This window comes from Miniopterus schreibersii (assembly GCF_964146895.1).
Source record: "Miniopterus schreibersii genome assembly, chromosome: 8".
NCBI classification, from domain to species: Eukaryota; Metazoa; Chordata; class Mammalia; order Chiroptera; family Miniopteridae; genus Miniopterus; species Miniopterus schreibersii.
In genome coordinates, this window is record NC_138109.1 from 67132409 (window position 1) to 67158847 (window position 26439).

General features: G+C 41.7%; 1 protein-coding gene across 1 annotated transcript in view; it reads left to right on the forward strand.

Annotated features, from left to right (window-relative positions):
• The window catches only part of ATXN1 (ataxin 1), a 364853-nt gene that overhangs the window by 129580 nt on the left and 208834 nt on the right, over positions 1–26439 (forward strand). The window contains exon 4 of the mRNA XM_081146185.1: positions 10320–10444. The gene's annotated coding sequence lies outside the window, so the exon portion shown is untranslated. The remainder of the gene's footprint in view (positions 1–10319; positions 10445–26439) is intronic.

Genomic DNA, 26439 nt, shown 5'->3' on the forward strand with positions numbered 1-26439 from the left:
TTTATTGCAGATAAACAGAAAGAATGGTTGCAAAATTATTAATCTTGGTTGTTAAATAGAAAATCACGGCCAACAATTCATTGCAACGGTATAAGAAAAAACACAATAAACCTCTTGAAGATATCCATGTATGCATATTATTGTTGCCCCAGTTTTACATTGTGAAAATTTCCCAAAGGCAAAACTGCTTACATCCCACTCCAGTAACACTACAGCAGTAAACACTGTCAGATTGGTGATCTCCAAAATGTGTCCTGCACAGCACTGGTGCTCCACATAGGCCTTTTGGAGGAACAGAAGGGCTGGTGTCTTGACCTAACAATGTTTTTAAATAATGTCCCATTACTTGTATTGGCTGTTACTGCTTATTATTAAAAATACCTCTCTTTCCTATTCATTCAGGTTAAGCTTGTTTTTATGGGCAGCAATTATGGAAGGAAATATTTGGAGGATTTATCTCCTATGTAGTGGCCTTTTGGATTTTGAAAGCCTTCTCGGCCTAAAGATATATTTCTGCATCAGCCTGCTCCAGAGCCCTTCCCCTTCTACCATTTTTAGCCCACTCTGGTCTATTCAGCTGAGCAGTTGGTGAGATTGCTCGGTGCATGCTTTGGAAGATGGTGATGAGTGGCTCTCCAGGGTGAGATAAGGGATGATCCCTAAGTGTGGAGGTGCTGATGCAAGGAAAAGAAAACTATCTTTGGCTGCACACTGGTGTGGGACAGTCCTTGCTAGTCAGTAAGAAGGTCTCTAACTCCACTTACCTGAACTGTGGGTCAGTGGGCTGACTGGCATCATTGGGCTTCAGCAGGTTAGAAGCTGCACTTAGTTTCCTCTGCTGCCTTCCTGCCTGCCGGCCACCTGGTCATGGCTTCACCTGCTCCCACTCCCTTACAGGTGATTCTGTAGTACAGCTGCTCAGATGCACCCCAACACTTCATCTCCTCGGTAGGTGAGGCCTGGCTGTTTGGTGCAGGCCAGTTTCTAAGATCACAGTCATACCAGCCGGTCAGCATTACAAATAAAATAAATGTCAACCTGCAGCAACATGTGCCCTGGAGCAGAGATGACATCACCACATTCGTGAAACAGATTCTGTCACCAGGCGCCAGGTGCCCTTCTCTCCTACCACCCTCAGCCCAGTCTTTGCTGACCTTCTCATTATTTCCACACCAGGAAGGCAGCATTCTCATTGTTGTCCTCACTTGTTCCTTTATCGTGATCTGCTCTATAATACAGGAGACAAAAACTAGTGTTTGAATATCTACCATGTGTGTGGTCTGGACCCCATGTAATTTTATATACATAATTGCAATGCCAACCTTCTGAGACAGGTGTTTGTCTCATTTCACAGCTGATGAACTTAAGAGTCAGGCCAGTAAATAACTTCCCCAAAGTAAGTTATAGAGATGGATGATGCCAGGATTAATACTCAGCTTAGATTCAAAACCTGTTATCTTTCTGTGTGTGTTTCTTCTTTTTTGGGGTATCTAGATGTTCCACTTCCAAGGTAGCATACTTATTCTGATATTTAAAGAGAATCTTTAAGCCAACGGTAAGGCTAATTATGGAGTTTCAGGTATCAGTGAGTTGTTGGAGGGTTGATATATTAAAAGCATATCATATTGGCAACAGGCCCCTGCAAGGTGCGAGGAGCTCCCTAACAGGCCTTTGTCAAAGTATCATTCTTAAGTGAACTTTGTTTCTTTTACTTAACCCTAGACTGCTAGCTTCTATTTTCAGCACACTTTAGAACCCAGCTGCTTTTCTGTTCTGTCTCTGGTCAGAGATGTGTGCTCTCCTGATTTCCTAATAAAACTTTAACTCGTGTTAGAAGCCCAAACATTTTACTTCCAGCCTGCTCTCTCACGATGGATTTGGCAGCACTACATCTATGACTGTGCTTTCCCTTATGTTGAAAATAGCACTTATGCAACTTATCAGGGGGCCAGCAGGGTCCTCAAACATGAGTCTTCTCAAAGAAACCTTTTCCCCCGCCCCGCTGCCCTAACTGTAACTCGTTTTCAAAGGTGCGCTCCACCAGGCCCAGCAGGCTAAGGGGCGGGGTGAGCACACGCGTCTTGCGCCTTGGAGACAGTTGCCGCTGACGAAGTTCCCTTACAAAGCCCAAAGGAATTTTACTCCTTCCACCGGAGGTGTTTATAACCTCCAATTTGCTCACCGTGCCTCCTGCAGAAAGGAGCAGAGCTCAGTCTGGCAGCCTGCCACCGAGCCGCGGCGGGCTCGCATCCCAGATCGGTGGCGCGCCCCTGCGGGTGCTGGGATGCAGATGCAGATGCGGTGCGGATGCGGGGCAGAGCTGGTGGCCGGCGGCCCCTCCCCCGCCCAGGCCCTGGAGGTGTGGTCATGGCCTCAGGACAGCCAATCGTGGAGCGGGAGGGCGGGAGGGGCGGGGCTGAGGCGCCGGGTGGGCGGGGCGGGCTGTGCGCGCTGTAGTAGGTCCTGCGCCTCCACCTGGCGCTCTGGGCATGGAGCAGGGTCTGACCTCATTTCCCCCGGCGTTTAGAGGGCCGGGCGTGACTAATCAGTCCCTCCTGAAACACAACGAAGTACAGTGTTCTGAAAAGGTAATCAAGGTGCTGAAGAAAAAGCGGCGCACATTTGATGTAACGTTGGAATACAAAGTCATTTTAAATACAAGCTTTTTGTAGTTGTGGAAAATGACTATTTCAAGACGATCTTTCCATGCCAGTGTTACAAAGGGACCCTTTAAAACACGATTTTAATAATGTTGCCGATTTTAAAAGCTGTTTTATAATCTGAAACTTCACCTGAGGCTAGACACATCCCTCCCTCTCCCCATCATATATTTGGCCACCCGGCATGAGAGAGTAAATATCAAAATAGGGTTGTTTTGTTTACCACACTCTTAGGAAGTAAACAGGATTGGGAGAGCTTTCTTGACCAACAAGGAAAGGCTTGCTCTCTCAACACTGCCTGGCTAGGTTCCCGCTTACTGGATTGAAAAGAGAGGGTCCCACCAGTGAGATTGAAATAAAGCCCTTTAGCCCTACTATTTAAAACAGTGTGAGAATCTAATAAGAGGCATTAGGCCTCACTGATAGACACCAAAAATTTTTTAAAAATCCCAGATAGGTACTTACCAGGCACTATAGCATATACTTGTTTTACTTTGCAATCACATCCAGTTTTCTAGAAACATCCATTGTATAGGGGAAAGCCTCCAATTCCCCCCCCCCCCCACTGCCTGCCTTTCAGACATAGGCCCTACTTGTTGGGGTTCACCAGTAAGAAAGAGACCAGAATAGAGAAAGAATGTGAAAACATGGTCAGGATAATATAAAATTCAGTTCGTGATTACTACTACTAATAAGTGGCTGTGGGGAAGAAAGTGCAAACTGTTACCAATATTGGCCCAAACTGATTGTGTCTCACTGACTGTTGCCCTAGTCTCAGTTTATGTCAGTTAAAGAAGTTAGGCTAATTCTTCTCCTGGTATACTTCAGTGACTGTTATGGTGTTCTTCTGCCACTAGTTCACTGTATTCCCCCCCCCCCCATGCTCTTTATTTGCTAATTCTACACTCAGACCCCTTGGGTAGGTAGGGGGAAAGATGTAGAACTGGCTGATTTGGAGCTCAGACTTTGAGCCAGGGCTATAGGTGTAGTAGCCTCAAGCTCTGACCTTGGTCTTTTGGAGAAAGAAGCTGTTTCCTCTAAGCCTAAGTTTGTCAGAACCTCATTAGAAAGATTTTTAGGTTCTGCTGTTCTAAAATAAAAGCTAATAAGGCTTTTCTTTATTTCAGTTATCTATACTTCTGTTTCTCTAATATTGAAAGAAGTAAAGAATTCTCTTGATTTGTTTTAGTTTTGTGTATTTTAAGTTGATACATGACTTCCTATTTCAAGTAGGCAGTTTTGGTCCATGGGACCTAACATATTCTAGAGCACACGTTGACACCTTTGGTAGCCATCTTAAGAATTAAATGATTAGGAAATGAAGCCATGTGGAGCCTTCAAATTATTTATCCTCAGTCCAATCTGTTATTAGTAAATGCCCGCATTTGAAGGTAGAAAAATAGGCCTGTCTTAGGAAGTAGCTTTCATTTGTTTTGTGAGGAACAAAGTATCAACTCACCAATGTGTGAGAGAGGTATAAGACATTTATTTCTTTATCGATATTTGTAACTTGAACCTGTACAATGAAAAACACCACCTTTAGGTCAACTAGATGTCCTCCTGATTTTAAAACAATTTAACAGTTTAAAAGATGAATGGGTGCACTGCTGCAGGGGTGTAGATTGGTATAGCCATTTTGGAAAACGATTCAGCAGTACTATGTGTGTGACCATTCATATCCTGGGACTCAGCCAATCCACTCGCAGGCAGCACCCCAGAGAAACTTTGCTTATCTGTATTATTTCTAATGGAAACACCATTGTTTCTAATGGGGAAAAAAACAGCCCTAGAAGGTAAAACAATTTTTAAATCCATCAGTAGAATATTGAAAAATTCACACAAGGGAATATTATATAGCAGTGAAAATGAGTGAACTATCGCTACTTGCAACAACATAGTTAAATTTTAGACACTGAAGACAACATGCAGTATGATAAAATTATAAAGTTCAAAATCAAACAAAATTACATTGTATATTGAGGGAATAATATATGCAAAATTTAGGATTGTGGTCACCTTTGGGGAAGAGCAGGGGGAGTGGTTAGGGAAGTAGCACATAGGTAGATGCATCAATATCTGTAATATCTTAATAGGATGGCAGGTTTATAGGTGTTCATTTTATTGTTATGCTTCACAGATTATATATATTATATATGTTGTATGCATTGTTTGGGTAGGTTTCAAATTTTGCATAATACAAATATACTTTTCTGGATTAAAAAAATTCCAGTTTTATTGACATATGTATCCTATATAGCACTGTATAAGTTTAGGGTATACAGCCTAATGATTTGACTTACATATGTCATGAAATGATTACCACAGTAAGTTTAGTCAACATCCATCATCTCATGTAGATCCAAAAAGAAAAATATTCTTTCTTGTAATGATAACTCTTAGGATTTACTCTTTTAACAACTTTCATATATACCACACAGCAGTGTTAGCTAGTCATCATGATTTAAACTACATTTAAAAAATACAAATATTTTTAAGGTGATAATATAAGCCAGGATTTTCCCTCTTTGTTCCACATTCTACCTATTTCATATCATAGTCCCCTTTCAAAGTCCCCCATATGTTGACATTACACCGGAGTGGTCAGAAGGTGTGGTCGATGGGGAAGTCCCTGGGTCACCTGGGTGGCTGAGGGTGCCGGTGAGGCTGAGGCTGCTAAGCGGAATGAGATAGAGGACCCAGGGGCGCTCTGTATGCCCCTTCCTACTGAGTGCCTAGAAAGGCAGGGGCATGGAGGAAAGAACCGTGAAGTAAGGCCTGGTGACCTCTTGGAAAATCCGTATTTATTGTCCCAACAGTGACTAACAGTTTTGAAGGTGGACGGTCAGCCCGGGTAGGTTACCATGAGAAACTTGCTCCTTGGCTGCCCACTGTTCTCCTCTGGCCCTTTGAGTGAGGTAGGATTTGGCATGTGGGTGGTGATGTAATATGTCACTCGGCCAGGCAAGTTGTCACAGGCTCAAAGGCTTGGTTTTGAAAAATGAAAAGCGGATACGTGAGAAAGTGGTCCATCTGGGAATAAGAGTGACAATAAAAGTGGCAAACGTCATCCGGCGCTGGTGAGTGCTTCCCTGAGCCCTGAAGTTCGCCGCCCCTGAGATTCGTCATCGCTGAAGTGCTGGCCAGTACCTTGGGGGAGGCCACACTCCTCTCCTGGAACTCATCGGCTTAGTCCCCAGCAGCTGGGCAGGAGGCTGCCTGATGTGCTGGTGTGTGGAGCCTGAGTCTTGGTCTCGATTTCCATTAAATGAGTGTGTGGAATCAATACCCAACTGGCTGTTTGTCACGAGAACACCCAGAGGCCCCTGTGTAGCTGGTATTTTTCAGACTGATTCTCAGACAGGAAAATGTGCAGCATGTCTATTTTCTGAAATGGTTTCAACATCTTTTATGTAATGCTGATGCATCTGGAAGTGAAAATGCTAAGAGTTTCATTTCACTAAGAATGGAAATACTTTTTTTTGCTTTAACCTTTAACTTTAGATCATAATTAGTGGCAGTTAAGAGTGGCATTTTCACCTTAGCCTTAGAAGCATCAAAGTGTAAGGATTCATCGGCACATCGAGCCAGTATTTACTGAGGATGTTTTATGTGCAAAGAATGGTGTAGGTGGCTATGAAAAATGCAGAGACCTGGTCAGTGACTCTTAGGAGCTCGCAGTCTAGAGAGGGAAACAGATCATTACATAGCAGGACAAAGACAATATATGTGGGAGCATGTCACAGAGGAAATGACATCTGAGCTGAGTCTTAAAGGAAGAGTAACACTTGAATGAGCAAGAAGAACATTCCAGGTTGAGGGATCAGCATAAATAGAGGAATTTTGCCTTATATTTGTAAGATTTCACTAGATTTTTTTGACACAAACACAAGCATCATGATAATGAGATTATTAGTAAATTCTGATAAAATTATCTAAATAAAAAGACCTTTTTTTGGCTAAATTTGTCCTACCTTTCCATTTTAATTATATTGCAGAGAATATTTGCAATAAACTGCTCAATGGTTGTGGTGAATGAATAAAATTACAATTCAGTTTAAAAGGAATATACTGTTCTAGTAAAACAGAAGTTAAGAATTTAGCATTTTTATATTTCCCCTCTGTAGCTCTAATACTTCTTAGAAAATGGTTAAGCTCCAGTTAGAAATCTGACTTGATTGGGGTTTATCTCTTATCAGAGAGGTAAAGATGAATTGAAAATAGAAATCTCAAAATGCAATAATGACAGTACCTTATATTTTAGTAACACATAGTATATGAAATACTTTTGTAGTCATTATTAAAATTCAACCATTATGTAAAAAAGGGCAATCTAGGACCGAATGATGAAGTTTGCTTTGTAGAGTAAATTACTACCAGTTCATTCCACTCAACTGTGCACTGGTAGCACTTGTAAACAATTCATTCTTACATTATCCCCACCCCATCCCCCCAAAATACTGTTGCAGAATTGTCTCGCCTCTATCTCCCTCTGCATAAATTCATTTCATTAAATTTTAACGAATTTAAATCAGAACAGCACCACCTAATAGAGGACATGTGAAATGTGTTTGCTATTAATTCAAATACTTTATGGCATATTAATTAGACAAATACATAATATTTACAAAGTTATATTCTCTGTCCAATAATTAAAAAGATGAATATGTATCTCTGTTGTTTTTTTAGCAAAAGAAATAATTTACAGTAAGCATTTCTCATAATTTAAGCTAAATGTGTATGCCATTTGAATGATAATATTTGGTGTTCCTATCATTTAGATTTTGTAGATAATTTTTGAACAGAAATACATCTTCTCTATTGATGCTGTGTGCCTCTACACATATACTGAAGGTTACTGGAAAAATGACCTGTCCTTCAGCTGAAGTAATAAGACTTTATCCTTGGTTTGCTGAGTGCCTCTTTGGCCATTTTTATGGCTTTACAGAGATGCTAATGCTAATTAATGTTTTAATAGGGGAAAAATATTGTCAAATAAAACTGTTAAATTTGAAGCATGAATTATAAATTCAACATGGTTGTCCTAAAGATAATGTTGACAGCGATGATTATACAATTACTATTTATAGGTGCCTTCAGTATGCTGGGCTCTGTGCTAAACAATTTACTTATATATTATTTAATTTTCCCAACTACTCTGTGAGGTAGGTGTTGTCCCCAGTTTACAAATGAATTTATAACCGTTATGCCTCATAACATTTAATAATAATTAAAATATACTATATTAATATATTTTAAGTAGTCAACTGTGCAGCTTTGCACATATGAAATATATATGTATGACAGATACATGTATATATATGTACATATGTGAACTATTTTTTTGTTCATTCAACAAATATTTATTTCTAGGCTGCTATGCAAAACTCTGGAGACAGTTTAATGAGGCAATACCCCTCCCTTGCTTTTAAGGGACTTCCAGTGCATTGGGAGAGAGAGACTTGCTTAAAACACAAGTACAAGAAAATATGATAATTGCTTTTATAGGTATAAGTACAGAGAGTTGTAGAAAAATGGGAAAAGAGGACATCAGCTTCCCAGAAGGTATTGGAGGGGTCTTCGCAGGGGAGCAGCCCTCACTCTGAGACTTGGAGAATGAACTTTAGTTTGAACAGATGCTGTCAGAGGGAATGGAATAGACCAGGGTGTGGAGATGAGTGGGAGCAACGCAGGATTGGTCAGGGAGCCACAGTGATGCAGAGGTGCTGAGGGTCAGGGGCAGCTGGACAAGCAACATAGCTGCCTGAGGTCAGGTCACAGGAGCCTTGCGTGCTGTTCGAAGGAACACAGACCTTGTGGTTTGTTTTGAGAAGCCATCAGCAGATTAATTTAACAAACACTAATTATGATAAGGGTTGTTCTTCCCTCCCTCCCTCCTTCCATGTCTCCCTCCCTCCCTCACTTATTTATTCAGCAGGTTTTTGTTGAGTGCCTATAATGTGCCAGGCATTTGTGTTGAATATTGAGGATAGAAGGGTAGACAAGCTCGCACACATTCTGCCTTCTGCCTTCCTAGAGCTTACTAATTAGTGGGGGAAGCAAGCATCAATCAGTGAATCTAACAAAAAACTGTTAAAACCTCAAAGGTGACCGGTATAGCTCAGGAAAATGATTCTATAAAAGCTTCTAGGAGGAGATAGTGACCTGAACAAGGAGTCTGGGAAACGCTCCCCTGAGGGAACAGGGCAGAGCTGGGAGCTGAACGAGAAAATAGCACACGACCGTTTGATGATGAAGGTGGGTGATTTGGGAAGACGTGTTAGCAGTGAGGCCCAGGAGAACAGGTGCTTTCAGGGACTTAAAGCAAGGCAGGAAAGCCAGAGTGCAGGCTGGAAAAGTGTGAGGGCGGGACCATGCTGAGCCTGGGGGCCGGGCTCAAAATCTAAGCTCAGTGGAAAACTATGCTAAGCACAGGGTGTGGCATGTGCAAAGGCACAGAGGCATAATCAGAACAGTGTACATCATACCTACTTATGTACAGGTGTACAACAGGGAAATCAATATGTGACCCATTAATAACTTCGTTGGTTTCCTGATATGCTCATATCTATTTTGTGTTGCAGTGATTCAAAGACCTATGCATAATATGTAGAATTTGTAAATAGGTAAATAAGTATTTTTTACACCACAGATATATTATAATGTATAGAAATTCATCTATTTTTGTATCTTAAATTAGGGATTTACATATGGCTGTTGATTTTATTATCTGCCTTCTTCCTAATAAAAATTGGCCATTTAGGTAGGACTTGGATTTTGGGTTTTTCCTTATTGTGTTGGCACCCAGATTTGGGATTAGTTGGCATTTTTAATTTACTAAAATAACCATAAATTTATCCTTAAGTGTGATATGAGCGTGTTGATTTTCTTTTGGCGTGAGAATTAAAATAAAAGGGAAAGTCACATCCAAAAAGAGCAATGCTAAGACTTAGGTGACACATCAACTCTGGGGAAAATAAGAGAATGTTGATCTTTTTTTATAGTAAGTACAGTAGTGTTGATAGCAAAATCAATTTTGGAGTGATGGTATAGTACTGGAATTATGAGCTGGCCTCTGAGCAATATTGGCTTAAATACTGGCTTTGACATCTACTAGCTGTCTGACTCTGTTTTTGATCAATAATGGTGTGATGGAGTGGGGAAATGTGTGTAAAGTGTTAGCACAGTGCCAAGAACAAAGTCAGTGTTCGATAAATGTTAGTGATGACCTCGAATATCAATGATACCACTCTTTACCTGAATCGTCAACAGAGAGGCACGTAAGGTTTTGAAAGTGAAAGTCAGGCTGTTACAGTAAATACATATACTGAATTTGCTTAACTTTGTGGCTAGAAGGATTCTTAGCATCAAATTCAGTGATGTTCCTGAAATTTTCTGGAGAAGAGCTATTTTTTATTTCTCTGAAGTTTAGGAACCATCAGGCAGGAAAGGAGGGAAAAGAACAGGCTCATTTTGATGGCCACGTCCCTAAGGTCAGAAGGTGGGATGGGAAGCCACCCCTGGCTGGAACCTTCTCACCCCTAGAGATGTATGGGGGGAGGGGTATGCAAATGTGTTTCTTTTTCCTCTGACTTCAGTTAATGTGAATGAAGCCCTCAGCAAGCTGCCTCACTCAGTGGGAATATTATTTTATACTTACAGGTCTAGGCATTTTACATTGTTTCTACTGCCACCCTTTCTACTCAAGCAAAATCCATGTGAAAAGACCTGCTGGGAGAGAGCCGACTGCTTATGTTTCTCCATTGTGATGAAAGCACATGGTACAGGTAAATATTTCCAAAATCTTTAACCAAAAATAACGATCATTTAACTGTAAAGTGTTCCCCAAGATAGTGGTGGGGATGTATACATATCTATTCTCCTACACACACACACACACACACACACACACACACACACAAACATGCATCTGTAGGTTCACAGGTACTTCACCTATTTATTTTTTGTCTCTCTTATAAAAATGGGACCCTTGCTTTCTTATGGGAAAGAAAATAATACCTATTTATGTTGAGATCACTAATTAAGGTGGATGACAAGCCATTGATAAGAAAGGGATAATTCTGCCCTTGCCCGTTTGGCTCAATGGTTAGAGTGTCAGCCCGCAGACTGAAGGGTCCTGGGTTTGATTCCAGCCAAGGGTTCGTACCTCAGTTACAAACTCCATCCCCTTCCCCGGTCGGGACCTGTGTAGGAGGCAACCAACCAGATGGTAACAGGGAACAATATAATATATTCTATCACCTTTCTTCTAACATTTTTTTCCTGTTAAGGTAATAATGGACAGCTTTTCATAGGAACAGATATTTATCTGCAACATTATTTTTAATGATTGTTTAGTGTACCATTGAATCCATATCCTAAAATACATTTAATTGATCCCTTTTAGCTGGTCATTTAATTTGATTCTAACTTGTTTTTATTTTATGCTACCAAGAAAGTTCTTATAACTTTATGTTATTTGCCAGTATTCATGGTCCTTAGGATACTTTCTTAGCAGTAAATGCTGAATTTCAGAGTTTTCAAGTTTTAAGATTTTTGCTACTTGGTGCCAAATTACTTTGCAGTAAAGTCGTACCAGTTTATATTTCCAGGGGCAGTGTATGAGAGTACCTACTTCATACAATTTTACCAGTGCTAAGAATTTTGAAAACAAAAATGTCTTTGCCAATTGAGTATGAGAAATAACATCTACGTGTTTGTTATGTGTGTGTTTTTTTGAGGAGGGGGGCATTTATTTATAAATCATACTGTTTTTAAGAACCTTCCTGCTATACATAGTGTTGTGCATGAGACTTACCAGTTTTTGACATTTGAGAAATACTAAATCAAGAAGGTATGGAAGGGTCCTAGGGAATTTAAGCTTTTCCCCTTTTATGGCCAATATTTTCAGACAACTATGAGATCACTGGATAGGAATACTTTTTCACTGGAAAACATTGTTTTTCTTTCTTTAATAAGAATGAAAAGGTATTTAATAAACAGTCTTAATTAAACATGGATCTGAAGTTGTACGGCTCATCAGTTAAAAAAAAGAAAAAAATAATGTATATATGGGTGTGTATATACATGTATTTACACAAATACATATGTGTGTGTATATATCTATGTGTGTGTATACACACACATACCTGTCCAGAATTGGGAGCATGATTAGATATAATTATGGCAGCACCATATTAAACAGAGGCTGTAGATCACAGTAGGAAGGTGGCAGGCTCCAGACTGCCTGGCCTCAAATTCCAGCCCTGCTATTTTCTTGAGGTGTAGTATCAGGCAAGCTAACCTTCCATCTCGATGTCTAAGTTTATAAAATTTAGATAATAATAGAACCCATTTCATAGGGTGTGGTTGCAAGGAAATAAATATGAAATGTTGAAAATCATTATAAATCCTATTTGAAAGAATATCTAATGATAAGAGAAAATGGTCATGACAGAAGCAAAAAGAAGCAAAGCATGACCCCGACTGGAGTATAATCCCAATTAAAAACATTTTTTCCTTTCTCCTTCCTTATTTTCACCCTCCTCTGGTATCCAAAAAAAGTTTAGTGTATTTCCGAATGCCTTTAATTTGGATTAATGGAGTAACCCTAGTCCTGGAGAAACAGCTGGACTAAAGGCTGCAAGTCAGACACCGACTTGTCACAGAGGTGCCTTGTCACCTGGCCAGGGGGCCCAGGGAGCAGACCCTGATCACCTCCGGCTGCCTTGCTCCTGGCGCTGCTGGTGCCCGGGCTGAGGCACGCGCCTGGCCTCTGAGCTGCCGGACGAGGCTCTTCCCTTTCCCCGGCACTGCATGAGCTTCCTTTCACTAAACATGGGAAAGAGAAGACAGGATGAGAGGCCCCCAGCTCTTAGGAAACATGCTTTATCCTACATGAACACAAGGGGAAAAGCAGTGGGGTTGTAAGTCCCTCGACCTTTAGCTGCATCATAAGGTCGAAAAGTGGAAGGAAAAAGTGTCAAAGAATTATTTGGAGTGAAGGAGACAAACACGAGACGGCTTGTCTGGCTTCGGCTAATGCCGTTCACTGGACACTCTGTGACTCTTGTGTATATAGATGCTGCATTCGTCTTGGCCCCCATTTTAGTTTGAACAGCTCTGTATTTTTCAATAAAAGGAACATCTGAATTCCTTATTAAGACAGTTTAGCTTAAGAATTCTTCTTTAATGGGTCATAAATATTCTCAGTGATTACGAGTATGAATAAGAAAATAAAACTTGTATTTATCCACATACCTATGCTGTTTCAACAAAATTAATAATTTCCTAAAGGGAGGGACAACAGCGAATGTGTCAGCAATGAATGTATGGGACAGGAAAAGAATTCATAATGTCCTGCCCAACTCCAGGGAGGCACCTTCACTTTGTGAGTGTAGGTAGGGAATGGTAATCACTGCCCTATGGAACATTTGGTGTTTCGAAAGCACTTAGGTTCCTTCTCAACTACAGAATCAGTAGGGATTCAGACAGAGCCGCTGGCGGGTGTGCAGAAATGCAGACGTGTTGATTAGCAAGGACTGGCCAGAATGAGTTTCTCTAGGGAGGCTGAAGAGTGGGGATATTTCAGCATATTTGTGCTGTGGCCTTGCACCTGTGGTCCAGCAGTTTTTGGTGGTCTCCATAACCAAACAGTTTTTTTTGCAATCATGTAGGAAACCTCTCTGCAAGATCAGGCCAAATCAATGTTGAAAACTCAATTCATGAGTCCCATAGGGCCTTCAGGGTGCCTTAGGACTTTGCCAGTCCAGTGTGAAAGCACAGATTTGAATTGTAAGAAACTGAGACGATGTCTTTAAATTCTAATCTCATTCAGGCATTCATCGCTCATTTATTAACTTGGTAAATATCTCCATTGAGGGTTACTTATGTACTGGTACAGTTATAAGCAACAGAGACATACAATGGGACAAGACAGACGTGAGGCCTGTCCTGATGGAGCTTGCATTTCTAAGGGAGAGAGAATTGAGAGCAGCGTAGCCTGGTTTGGGTGAACATGGGAGCTGAACTGGACCATACTAAAAGGAGGCGAGAGTGCCTCTGAAATGAGAAACTGGAGATACCAATGGAAAAAGACCTGTTGACCTGGAAGGCATACGGCAGAAAAAGCCAGAGACTAGCCAGGGCCTGGCAGTGAGGTGGTGACTATTGACAGTGGAACCACATAGGGAAATAAAGAAGGTGAGCAGAGAAGACAACTATAAAATGTCTTGAATGCACCATTGGCAGGGCCAGTAAAAATCATGCAACTGTTGTTCTCTCAGTTTAGGTCATCTAAGTGGTATATGCTACTGACAGTCCACATTTTAAGAAATTGTGATATGAATATGTTTTACTCTATGACTGTATAAACGTTAGAAGAGGGGATGGCTTATGACATTTGGTGCTACTTTCTTTTTCAGTCACCACCCGCAGGAAGGATTGGGGTGGCGACTCCACCAGAACACGTTCATTCTATTCCAGCTTTGACTTACTATATCCCGTTTCTTACCTTATCCACTGTTCTTGTTAGAGAGTGAGGTTAATTATGTAATTAATTCTGCCTTCTGTGTACAGGCATAGGTAACATTGTTTAGTTAACTTTAAACAGATTTAAATTCCAGATCAAAATAATCTGTCCGGTTGTCACATCTTGGCCTCTTTAGTATTTGGTGCCCTTTCACTCAGCTTGTTTGTGGGATTGTGGTTCTTTTTACCATTCTGCATCCATTTGGGTGCTTTTAGGGGTCTTGTAAATGATAAAATCCACTCAGATTTCTTTTATCTCCTTCGGCCTTCAACATGGGTTTGGTAAAGGCTATATTTTTGTCTTTGGATTTACTCTCATTTCCTTTTTCTCTATTTTGTCCCTCCCTACTCAGTGCTCTCTTCTGGGGCTCAAACTCTGCTACATGCTTCACCCAAATGCTTTCCCCAGCCCACCCCACCCCACCACACACGCTCTGCATTCTGGGATGTACAATGCACATTTCCATGGTGAAGAAAACCCTATTGATACTCACTAAGCATTTAAGAGATCTCCTCAAACATTATCTTTCAGCACAAATATGTTCTTCCCTTTTCCACTCCAGTACCTTCAACCTGAATGTAGCCTCTATAATTCATAGCCAGTTTGGGGAAAGGTATTATTTTCAGACACTTAATGGCGTTTTCCAAGGCAGAATGAAAAAGGCAGAGACAAAGACTCAAAAGTACGTAGCGTTTTAGATGCAGGCATAGCTTTTCAAATCTATTCTGATGTATATTTGCTTCTAAAGTAACTTACCAGACTTCTATGTAAAGCATTTTATTTTTTTTGAAAGTCTGGTAAATAATGTGATTTACCCTGTCAGTGTGCAAACATTAATATACTTATTTTACCTTTCCTGAAATAAAGTATAATACTTTGTCCTCTGAACGAGTAACACATTAGAAGATAGTTGATACCAAAGCCTGCCATTGTGTCTTTCATTCTGACCCTCCAGCAGAATACTGCAGATTCCCTCCCCTCTGACACACGAAGGCTGCTCTGGGTGTTGGTGATCTGTACTCTTCAAAGTATGAGCGGTCACTAGAAGTGGAAATATCCAAGTGTGTCAGTATTGTGCGGTACTTGTGGAATTACTGTCTTTTTTTCTCTTAGAGTTGATCAAATGAGATGGAGCACTTAAATATGTTTTCTAAATTCTAGAATGTTAGATATAATAGTTTTTGATATTATACCAATTAGAGGTAGAAGGAAACATGAAGATCACTTAGTTTCTCTCCTCCACCCCGACTCAAGACCCCCTCAGTATCATTAGTGCCTTTCCTTTCACTGGTGTTCAAATAGTGGACCATTGGTTGTTCGTTCATCACTGAAAGAACCATTATTATTATAAGATCTAGAAATAATATACAGAACTTCTTGGGAGTAATATAGTTTTTTACTTGAGTTTGAGAAACAACAGACTCGTGCCTCCATATGCCAAGAGGATCTTCTCTCTAGACTAAATGAGAAATCTATCATTGACATTTAAGTTTTCACTAAATGTTTTACTAAAATTTGGGAAGGTAGTTTCTATGACTTGGCAGTTATATCTGTCCCTCCTGTTTTTCTTCAGAAATATTCTTTCTTCTCTATACCTCTTTTTTTTTTTTAAACTTTATAGTGAGGACAACAGGTCCCTGTGAGGATTATGCACACATAACCCTTTAGAACATTGCCTGGCCTGGCGCATAGTTCATGCTGATTAAGTACTTGCTGCCACTAGATCCATAGCCACTACATCTGTTTTTTTTTCTGGTAGAGATTTTCTTGAGTATCTAAAACAATATAACCAAACAAAGTAAGAAACTTAGTGCTGACCGTGGCTGAACCCAAGTTCAGGTGGAACGCCCTTGGTCTGGGGATCAGGAGGGCTTTGAGCAATACTCTGTGCCTCCGAGTTTTGTATCTATAACATGAGTAAGTTACTTTCTGGGGCTTCTTTTGCTTCTAAAAATGATCATCCTCTTACATCCTTGATGTTCTAAGCCTTTGAAATCCCCTTGGGACAGAACCTGTGAAAGTCCCGGTCACTGTCTGTGTGGCCTGTGCAGTGGTGTATATGCATAGAGTGGCTTTTGGTTTGTTTCCTCCCTCGTGCTCAGGTGGACCGGCTCCTCCACTGGTGATGACAAAACAGAATAAAGCGCCTTTCCTGCACAAAGGCAGCCCCGTTCCAGATGCTGAACCCCTTAAGCCGGTGTTCATTTGCCACAGAGGGAGCATCACTTCGCTTGCCGCTGAAATACTGCCGTCTCTGGAGTGAAATTTGGCAGCTGTGTAATAGTCAAGCTGCAGCACTTATATGACAGTTTGGGGAAGGGAGTAAGACAGAAATAGCAGATTCCAAAATAATCTAATTAAAACAGCAGGGAAAGTGGGATCGGGCAACAAGAAGGGAGGATTATCTCTGATGACTTCTGCTGTTCAGGCAGTGTGGACTTCAGCTCCAGAAGCCCCTTGGTGACCATGGTCTGAATCTCCTACACCCCCCCAAGGGGGTGGGGGGCTTGTCTGATATCCCATTGAACTATTTGGTGATTTCTTTCCCCAGGGGTCTAATTATCAGGCTGTGTTGGCACTGAAATAGACCTGTCTTTTTAGAGCCACCCCCTCCTCTTGCCCCCTGCATAGGATAATACCATGGTTCAGTATTTATGACATCAGAATGTGCTATGCTGAGAAATTCTTATGTTAAGGCACTTTTTGAATGGTTCAGGAAGGCTGAGCTGGCACACCGGAAAAAAATCCTTCTGTTTAATTCAAGAATCTTGGTAAATAAAAATGACCAGGACGGAAGATTTAAGAAATGTACCTAGTAGACAAATGCAGTTGAATAGGAATGTATAATCCTTTAGATTTTTCTGGATGGGAGTAACCATTGTGATAAATATTAGAATAAGAACATGGGAGTCATAGTGGATAAAATTTAAAAATACTGAGCAATGTGTGCAACAATCTTTACAGCAAAGGAAAGGAAAGATTTGCCAACACAAATAATCAGATCATCAGATAATAGGACATCGGATATCTCAAAAGGGAGATTCCAGGGAACGGAGGAAGCAGATGCTGAAAGAAGCCAGGCATTCTGTTAATGGGCACGAACGTGGGATGAATACAAGCCTCTTTGTGCCCATTCACAACCGTGTGTGCGTCTGTGCCGATATCCACAGACACAGTACACATGTGCGTCTGTTGTATACACCCTAACATGGAAAAGACACATCGACATTAATTAGAAACGGTGATACGAAACGGTGAAAGTAACACTCCAGTAAAATTCCTTTTGGCAGCACTTAGTATGTAATTCAAGTGTGTGATGTAACATTTTGTGCTGGAGAGAGTCTGCTTACTCCTGGTGTAGAACAATAGGAGGAGTTGACTATGAACAGGTTTATGTGTCAATCAGTGTCTAAAAATACAAGTTCTCTAATGTCAGCGGTTCTTGCAACTCGGCCCTGTAGTTTAGATGCGTCTCCGCTTGCCTGGAATTAAAAATGCTTTGGGTAGAGAGTGTTGCAGAGTGTAGTTTGCGGCAGAAAATGTGCCCTGCTTGTCTGTCTGTCAGTCCTGAGGACTGAGCTATCACAGAAAAGAACAGCTTTGTGTGGAACGTTGGGGGCAGTGCAAGAAAACTGAGTTAACGTGAATACAGTTGGAGAGCGTGTCTTTGATGATGCACCGTCTGGTCTTCATTATTTCCGGTGAAGGAATAAAAACTCTGAGATTGGATGTGAAAGCCGGGGTAAGACAGCTGGCTTCTCAGGTTCTTTTTTTACCGTAGCTGTTTGCAGTTTTTCTAGTAAAGCACATAGTCATATACAGGATGGGACAAAAGTAGGTTTACAGTTGTTCATATGGAGAACAATACAATAATTAATAAGTACATAAGAATAAACTCTGTTTCACATAATCACAACTGGACACCTACTTTTGCCCCACCCTGTATAAAGAGTCTATGTTTGCTACATTAAATCTTCCTAAAAAGTGTGCCCATGAGGTTTGATTTTAGGAATTCGTTTAAAAGATGCAGAGGCAGGTTGTACCTGCTAACTGTGTGATAGTATTTGTCACTAGATATTTTTTTAAAATATATTTTTGTTGATTTAAGAGAGAGAAAGAGAGAGAGAAACATCAATAAAAGAGAGAGACGTCAGTCAGGTTCCTCCTGTTGAATGTACAGCCTAGGCGTGTGCCTTGACGGGGAATCGAACCAGTGACCTTTTGGTGCATGGGATGACACTCAACCAACTGATTCACAGGGGCCAGAGCTGTCTCTAGATATTTTATATGCCTACTTATTTTTATAGAGTGAGCAGTGGAGTAAAAGGGGGTACAGAATACTGTTTCTCTTAAGAAGGTCTTTCCTGCCTACTTGTAACCCTACCCCTTTTCTCCAGGTAGAGTTTACTGTAGTCATGCTTAAGGCATCACTATATTCTCAAAATGCTTTCATCAGGGACTTGTAGACAAACAGGAGTGTTTATTAACTAGGCTATAAACCACATGAAGAAAAAAAAAAGTTTTTTAATTCACTAAATGTTTTAGTAATGATACTTAGTAAAAATGTTGTAGCTGTAGCACCTAAGACAGTGCCCTAAACATAATTTGTTGAATGAAAGAATCAATCAGCGAATCAATAAATCAGTAAGACACCTACTGTGTGCCTATCATTGTCTTAGATATGAGGGACAATTCTAAGAAGTTTAAGACCTAGTCATATCTGCTCTGAAGTGGTATAAAATCTAGCTAAGGATTAGAACAACTTGAATAATGAAATACTAGATTATAACACAAAGAATAAAATAAATATCAATGAGTCCATAGTATATAAATAAATAACTGAATAAATAAATGAGGCAAAGGAGACAACTTCCTTACAGAGGAATTTTAATTAATTAATAAATAAACCTGAGAGAAATAGAAAAGCATCATTAGCACCCATAGTAATTAGTGCCACAGGACATTTCCACTGATGGATGCTAGAATTAGTGGGCAAAAACTTAAGCAGGAACAGGGTACTTGGAGAGTTTCAAAGTATCTCCCTCCCAGATATTTTGTAATTACAAAGAGAAACATATAGCTCTAACTGGAGGATCCTGGTGGCCACCACCTTAACTAAGTGATCATAGCATCACCAGTAATACATACTGACATGTGCCCCTTCATATGAAGCGCCGAGAAGGGCACACCGCCTCTGTGGTATCCTTCCCAACAATGTGTAATCTCACTTTCATCAAGAGAAGATACCAGACAAACCCAAATTAAGGACATTCTAGAAAACAGCTGACCAGTACTCTTCAAAAGTGTCAGATCTTTAAAGATAAGAAAGGACTGAGGACCTGCCACAGATCAGAGGATACTACGGAGATAGAGCAGCCACATGCAACATGAAATCCTGAGACTGGATCCTGAAGCAGAAAAGGGACATTAGTGGAAAACCTGTTGAAATGCTAATAAATCCTATAGTTCAGTTAGTATTGACCAAGGTTAATCTTCTAGTTCTGATCGTTCTTTGGTTATGTAAGATGTTAACGTGAGGGGAAGCTGGGTGAAGGGTGCAAGGAAACTCAGTACTATTTTTGAAACTCTCTGTAAATCTAAAATTATCTTTATGAAAATCTAGTTGGAGGTGCAATACCAATCCACAAGAAGCAATAACAGAGCAATATGTGGCAGTGTACAGCGAAGAATTTGCGATGGTGGGGGGGGGGCAACTCTGGGCTGAGTGGGCATTGAGGGGAATGAGAGATGGCTGGTGAGTGGAGTGGTCAGGAAAAGCTCCGCAGGAGAAAGAAAACCTGGCCTGTATCTTGAATGGAGGTGGTGAGATGATGGGTGGGGCAGTTGGGGGCTTGCTCTAGGTGCAGAGACAGCAGGGACAAAGGTGCCAGGAAGAGATGCAAATGGCCCATGTGGGATGTGTTAGGCTGGCTGAGTGATGTGAGCGTTTTTGCGGAGATCTGTATGAAGGAAAGTTGGACATTTGTTAGGAAGACAGAGCGAGAGGATCATTTAGACCAGGCAGGGGAGTTTGAAGGTAATGTGATGAGTGATAGAGTTAGAAGTTCTTGTTCAAAGAAGTGACTCAGTGACATGGTACATATGGGAAATTGGAGACAGGTATCCAGGGTGGCTGGAGTTGGGAGAGATGGAGTTAGAAATAAGTAACGAGAGCCGTTTATTTGGGGCCTGGGGTGGGATGGGTGCGGAGTTAGAGAAAGCAGCAGCAGCATCCCCAAAAGCTTTCGAAGAGGTAGAATCACAGAACTTAGTGATTGATGGATGCGGGCCATGAAGAGGGAGGAGTCGAAGAGGAATCCTGGGTCAAGCTTACAAGAGGTGATGCTGGCACTCACAATGGAAACAATTCATCCAGCAGATGTGAGTGCCTACATTGAAGAATTACGTATTCTAGGTGAGAGAGAATGAAAAAGGGTCTAAACACAGTTCCTGCCTACAGTGAAGCATGGAGGATGAAGGCCCAAGGCGTGAGCTGGACTGCATGACTTTATAGATGACCAGGTCAGACCCTCCTAAGGGGTATCTGTCCTTCAAATAAAAAGAAGGGAGGGAGTTGCTCTTTTCCTAATAGCAGCGACGAGCAGTATTAGAGTATTTTTCAAGTTGGCATTGTCTCTGCTTGATAAAAATGTCAAGCCTACTGTTTGGACTCTGCTCACCAAAGAAACCTATTAAATCACCATTCTACTTAGGAAAAGCCCGCACAGACTCCTTTAACTCTGTCAAGCTAGAGGTCCCTGGGTCCCAAAGGTCTCAAACATGAAAATTTAAATGCCATAAAAGCACAATGAACTTTATAGAAAAAGAAATTGAAAAATAAGTGTGCATGCTTAAGTTTCAGGCTCCTAATCTCCAGGTCTGTTTGACTTCTTTTATATAATGTCGCCTGTTGAGCAGACCCTTAATTAATGCCCTTCCGCACAGGCTCAGCCATGTTATTATTCTCTGCTCTTGGGCTTGGCCTTCACTCTGTGCTATTTAGAAAATATTTTCTTTACCCTTCATTCCCTTGTTTTCATGTTATTTCACTGATTTCCACAGATAGGTCAGAGATGGCATTTTATCTGTATAGCAGGCTGGAAGCTCCTCATCAGCAATTGTGGCCATAGAGCTGGAGTTCATCTTGGGGTTTGGGTAACATTGGGGTAGGGGCCAAAGAGTGGGTGAATTCACCTTGTACTCACTCGGACGTACACACTTGATTATTGCCGGCAGTAATCCGATTTACATATTAAAGGTCTTTGAAGGTCTTTAAAGACTTCCATTTCTCTGTCGTTATTTTAAATTATGATTCTTAACAGTTGAGTCCTTACTCCTTCTTTCCTTTTTAAGTGAGTTAAAATTGGTATATAACATATCAGTTTCAGGTATACTTCATTGTAGTTGGGCATCTATACACACTACAAAGGGATCGCCACCAAAAGTCTAGTCACTGTCCTTCACCGTACAATGGGCTCCCTTGACCCATTTTGCAACCTTCAACCCCATTTTCCTCTAGTTACCACCAGTCTGTTCTCTGTATCTATGGGTTTGTTTTTATTCCGTTTGTACATTTCATTTTTAGATTCCATACGCGAGTGAAATCATACGGTATTTGTCTTTCTTCACCTGACTGACTTCCCTTAGCATGATACCTTCGAGGACCATCCATGTCGCAAACTGCAAGATTTCATTCTTTCTTTACAGCTGAATAGTATTCCATTGTATAGATGTCCTTTGTCTTCTTTAACCACTCATGCATGTTGTTTTCATATCTCAGTTATTGTAAATAATGCTGCAATGAGTATAGGGGCACATATGTCTTTTCAAATCACTCTTTTCATATTCTTCGGATAAATACCCCAAATTGGAGTAGCTGGATTATATGGTACTTCTCAATTATTTGAAGAATTTCCAAAGTTCCTGTAGCAATTTACATTCCCACCAATAGTAGGGTTCCCTTTCCTCCACATACCCTCCAACACTCATTTCTTGTCTTTTTGATAATAGTCAGTCTCACGGGTGTAAGGTGGTGATGTTTCATTGTGGTTTTGATTAGCATTTCCCTAATAATCCGTGATGAACATTTTTTCATGTGTCTATTGGCCATCTGTATGTTTTCTTTGAAAGAATGGCTATTCAATTCCTCTGCTCGTTTTTTAATTGGGTTTGTTTATCTTACCGCTTCTTTGATATCAACCGATGATTAGGCTAAATAAATATTTTATTGACAATAGGCAACTGAAGAGAAAGTTGGTTAAATATAAATGGAAGTTGTTTGATATTCTTAAGCCCTAGCCAGTTTTGCTCAGTGGTTAGAGCGTCGGCCCACAGACTGAAGGGTCCAGGGTTCAATTCCGGCCAAGGGCACATACCTCGGTTGTAGGCTCCATCCCTGGCTCCTGTCGGGGCTCGTGTGAGAGGCAATCAATTGATGTGCCTCTCTCACATCGATATTTCTCTCTCTCTCCCTCTCTCTCCCCCCCCCCTCACTGTCTCTGAAAAGCAATGGAAAAAATATCCTCAGGTGAGAATTAAAAAACAAAAAAAAACCCATGAAATTGTGGTGGTTCTGATTCTGGGCCAGAACTGAGCACTGAGTATAGCTTTTGCAGCATATAAATTTAATATTCAAATATCTTTTCAGTGATGAGAATGCTCTATGAAAGATGAATTTCCTATGGTATATTTAAAATGTGGTTTAAATGGCGGTGTGTTTCATAATATGAATAGATGCTTTGTGCAGAATGTAAAAAGAAATCACATCTTTTGTAGAGTGGACATTGGCAGTGGCAGAATACCCTGTGAAGTGGCCCCGAGGCCCCCTTTACGGGCCTGCTGTGTTCAAACTGGCAGGATAAAGCATCTTTTCATGTCCATTATGAGGAAATATTGGCTTCAGTGTTTTTTCATAGGGAACAGAACATTTCAAATTTGTAATTGCAGTCAATGGTTCATTCCATATAAAAATACTTTGTCTGGCAGTTCTTTCCATGGTCCCCTGTATGCCCATCGGTTTCCCCTCCCTTCTCAGAGTGCCTGATGCTTCCGAGTAGATGCATTTACTAAAATGGGCAGGTGCCTTGTTTTCTTCTGGAGGCCAAAGTGGGAATCACATGCTGAACCGAGGGAACCATTTGAACTTATTCTCAAAATAGTTGCAAGATGAAGGCAGGCAAAATCCCTGCCCTGTGACCTTCAGCAGAGCGCCATAAGGATTGGGAAGCCTGTCAGGCCATGGCTTGGCAAAGAGATGGAAGACACGTATGAGTCGGGTTAATTCTTTATTTCTTACGCTGTCATGAGCAAGTGCATGATCATTTAACCTCGCGGACCTTTCCCAGATGCAACAATGAGAAGGGGGCACAGAGTGCCAGGAGGTTGCTGTGGAAGGAACGGGTAGAAAGCCAAGTTTTAGGATTAGATTAGACAAAGTCTGTTTAAAGTTATACCTTAATTCATAGTTTTTATTATACCCTACAACAGCTCACTAATGAATTTAGGGAGCATCGAGCCCCAGTGGGGAGTGGCTACAGATTCCCTTCTTCACGCTCACCCTCCCTGGTTTAGCCTCCCTCCCCCCAGGAAAGGTAAACGGAACGAGTAAGAGAAAGAAGTGAGCAGCTGCTCTTAGCAAAATCCAAGTGATGCCACTTCTGTGAATTCTGTCATAAAAAAATATCCCGGAAACACATACTCCTGCCACCCTAACCTGCTTACCAAAATCCTGAGATAGGAAGAAGCCTCTCGGGAAGGAGAACAAGGAGGGACAGAAGAGCTCGTACTTGACTTGTGGGTGAGGCTGGAGACGAGATTCCCGGGCCCTGCTGGCTCAGGGTGGCGCTCAAAGGAAGTTCAGATCCCACCAGTTTACTTAGCCCGTTCCCCAGGTGCATTGAAAGGAAAGGAGGGCCTTGTAGTGTTAAATATACTGACCACAGTGAAGGGCGGGGGAAATCCTGGAAAAACTAGAGCACTGCAAAATCTCAGCAGTATGGGGCCATTGGGTTTGAACACAGACCGAGGTTGGGGATTAACAGAGTAGGTGACCACAAAGAACCTTCCCCTGGAATGCAGCCGAGGCGGTGGTGCCGAGGGCAGGGATGTCACAGTAAGAAACGAGCCCAGCTCTCGGGTGGGGCGCACCATCCATTTTTCAGTCCTGCTACAGTAAACGTCGGGTGTTCCCCAGTGGGGGTGGAGGGATCCACATGGGGGTGATTCCCCGACTGAGAGTCCTCCCATCTCATGGCTCAGCCATTCTCTAGGGTCAGCCGGACACCTGGAGGATCTTCTGCAGCAATTTGGCCAGCAGCTGGGAGGGGAAGAAAGAGAGCGAATGATCTCAGCGGAGGTTTGTTAACGGGAGTGGCGTCCATCACTCTTTCTTGTTCCCTTTGCCTGAGTTTAGTCGCATGGACCTACCTAATGCAGGTGAAGCTGGGAAATGCCAGCCTGATGTCAGTGAGGACAGGGAAGCTGGTTGTTGAGCCCTCTCCAGCCTCTGCCACAGCTGGATGCCTTTGTGAGCCTGATGTCAGCCTTTACCTCCGCCCCAGCCACAACCTGGGTCGGGACCCACCAGTTTGCAGGACACCACTCCTCTGTCCTAGAAAAATCAGGGTCCCACGAGTCAGTGTATCAGGACTCTTCATCCTTCAGCCATCTCAGTGTGACGCGTTCCCTGATGTTCTCTGCAGTGGGAAGGAGCCAGCAGTCACGTGCTGCTCCTATGGAATGCGAGGCACTTTCTAAAGACTGCCCCTGGCGACGGCACCCCACCCTGGGCATTACCTACTTACTCTCCTTGCTTCTCCCAACTGCGCTTCCTAGGAGCTGGGGCCTGTGTCTGTTAACATTACTCAATTCCAAGGGAGTTCCTGAAATTACCCAGTCCTTCCAGATGGCTCGGCGTCTGTGTTCTGTGCTCAGAACTCGGTCGAGTCTCCACACCGCTCGCCCGAGATGATCTCTTCCCTGAAGCAGGTGCTCGTTGAACGGAACTGTTTATTAGCCTTCGACGGTCAGACGACTGGGCACAAGGAGGGGACATTGAAGCTGGGGAGAGAGGCCACCTGTTGTCTGTATAAAATTATTTTGGTGTCTGTTGCATGGGCTGGGAGGAAGCATTTAGACAGGGGTAGGGTGGGAAACATATAAAGAGAGGCAGGCAGATGGCAGACAAAACTTTGGAAGTTCCAGGTAAGGAAGAAGAAAGGTTCTTCTCCCCCTGCCTCCTGACTTGGGCATCTCTTGTTCCCTGCTCAGCACAGGGGTGACTTGCTTAAGAGCTGCCAGTACTAGAATTTGTCTACATTATGTCTACTGTTAGCTCATTTGGGCTGCTACAAAACCAAGCACGATTCTTAACATTGTTTCTTGGAGAAAATGAGTTTGGAGTTCCAAACGACTGACTTAGAATGAACTGTCTGTACACAGCTCCTTTGTAAAGGGAGGACTGGCCGTCCTGGGCATGTCACCCAGAGATAGCAGTTATCTGTGCTTCATCCGTATGGGCTTGTCAAGTTAACATATGTTTACTTTTCTCTGCCTTCATCTTGCTGATAACCTCGCTCTTAAAATTTAATACTCACTTTATGTTTGGAGAAACATTTCCTTTGGAGGTGCCTCAAATATATTCCTGTGAGTAGGAATAGTGATTTTATTTTCTCTCTCCGTTTATCTTTAGTAGGATTCATGGCTATGAAAATCCTATGAGCAGGCAGCCTGTAAATTGTAGAAAAATTGAGAACTATTTAAAGGAAGTGGGAGGAAAAGAATTCTTTTCTCCTGTTACCCTCGGTTGTCAGATACCTTGCAATGTAATTACTGTGTTGGCTTATAAAGGTTAAGAACTCTGACGTTTATAATTCTCTTTTGTGTGTGTTCCACACGTGTAAGGGAAAAGTCCAACACATTCAAACAAAATGCCTCGTTCACATAGAAGTCCTGAGCATTTTATAGTTTGTCGACACAGGGATATGATTCATGGATTTTATCTCTGCTTTTACAAATATCAGATAAATCATTTATTTGCTCCGTGGAGCCAACTTGCAGATTACATAGCTTGTGTATTTTAAATCCTTGTATACGTAATGTGTGCACAGAAATGTTCTTGTTGGCATCGTATCGTAAAGCAAAAAGGTGAAACCCTGGTCTTAGAGACTGTCTAATATCTTAGGGAACTGACTATCCACATACAAGTAAAAATCTCTGCTGTTAGCAGAGCAGCTGACAGAACATAATCACAAA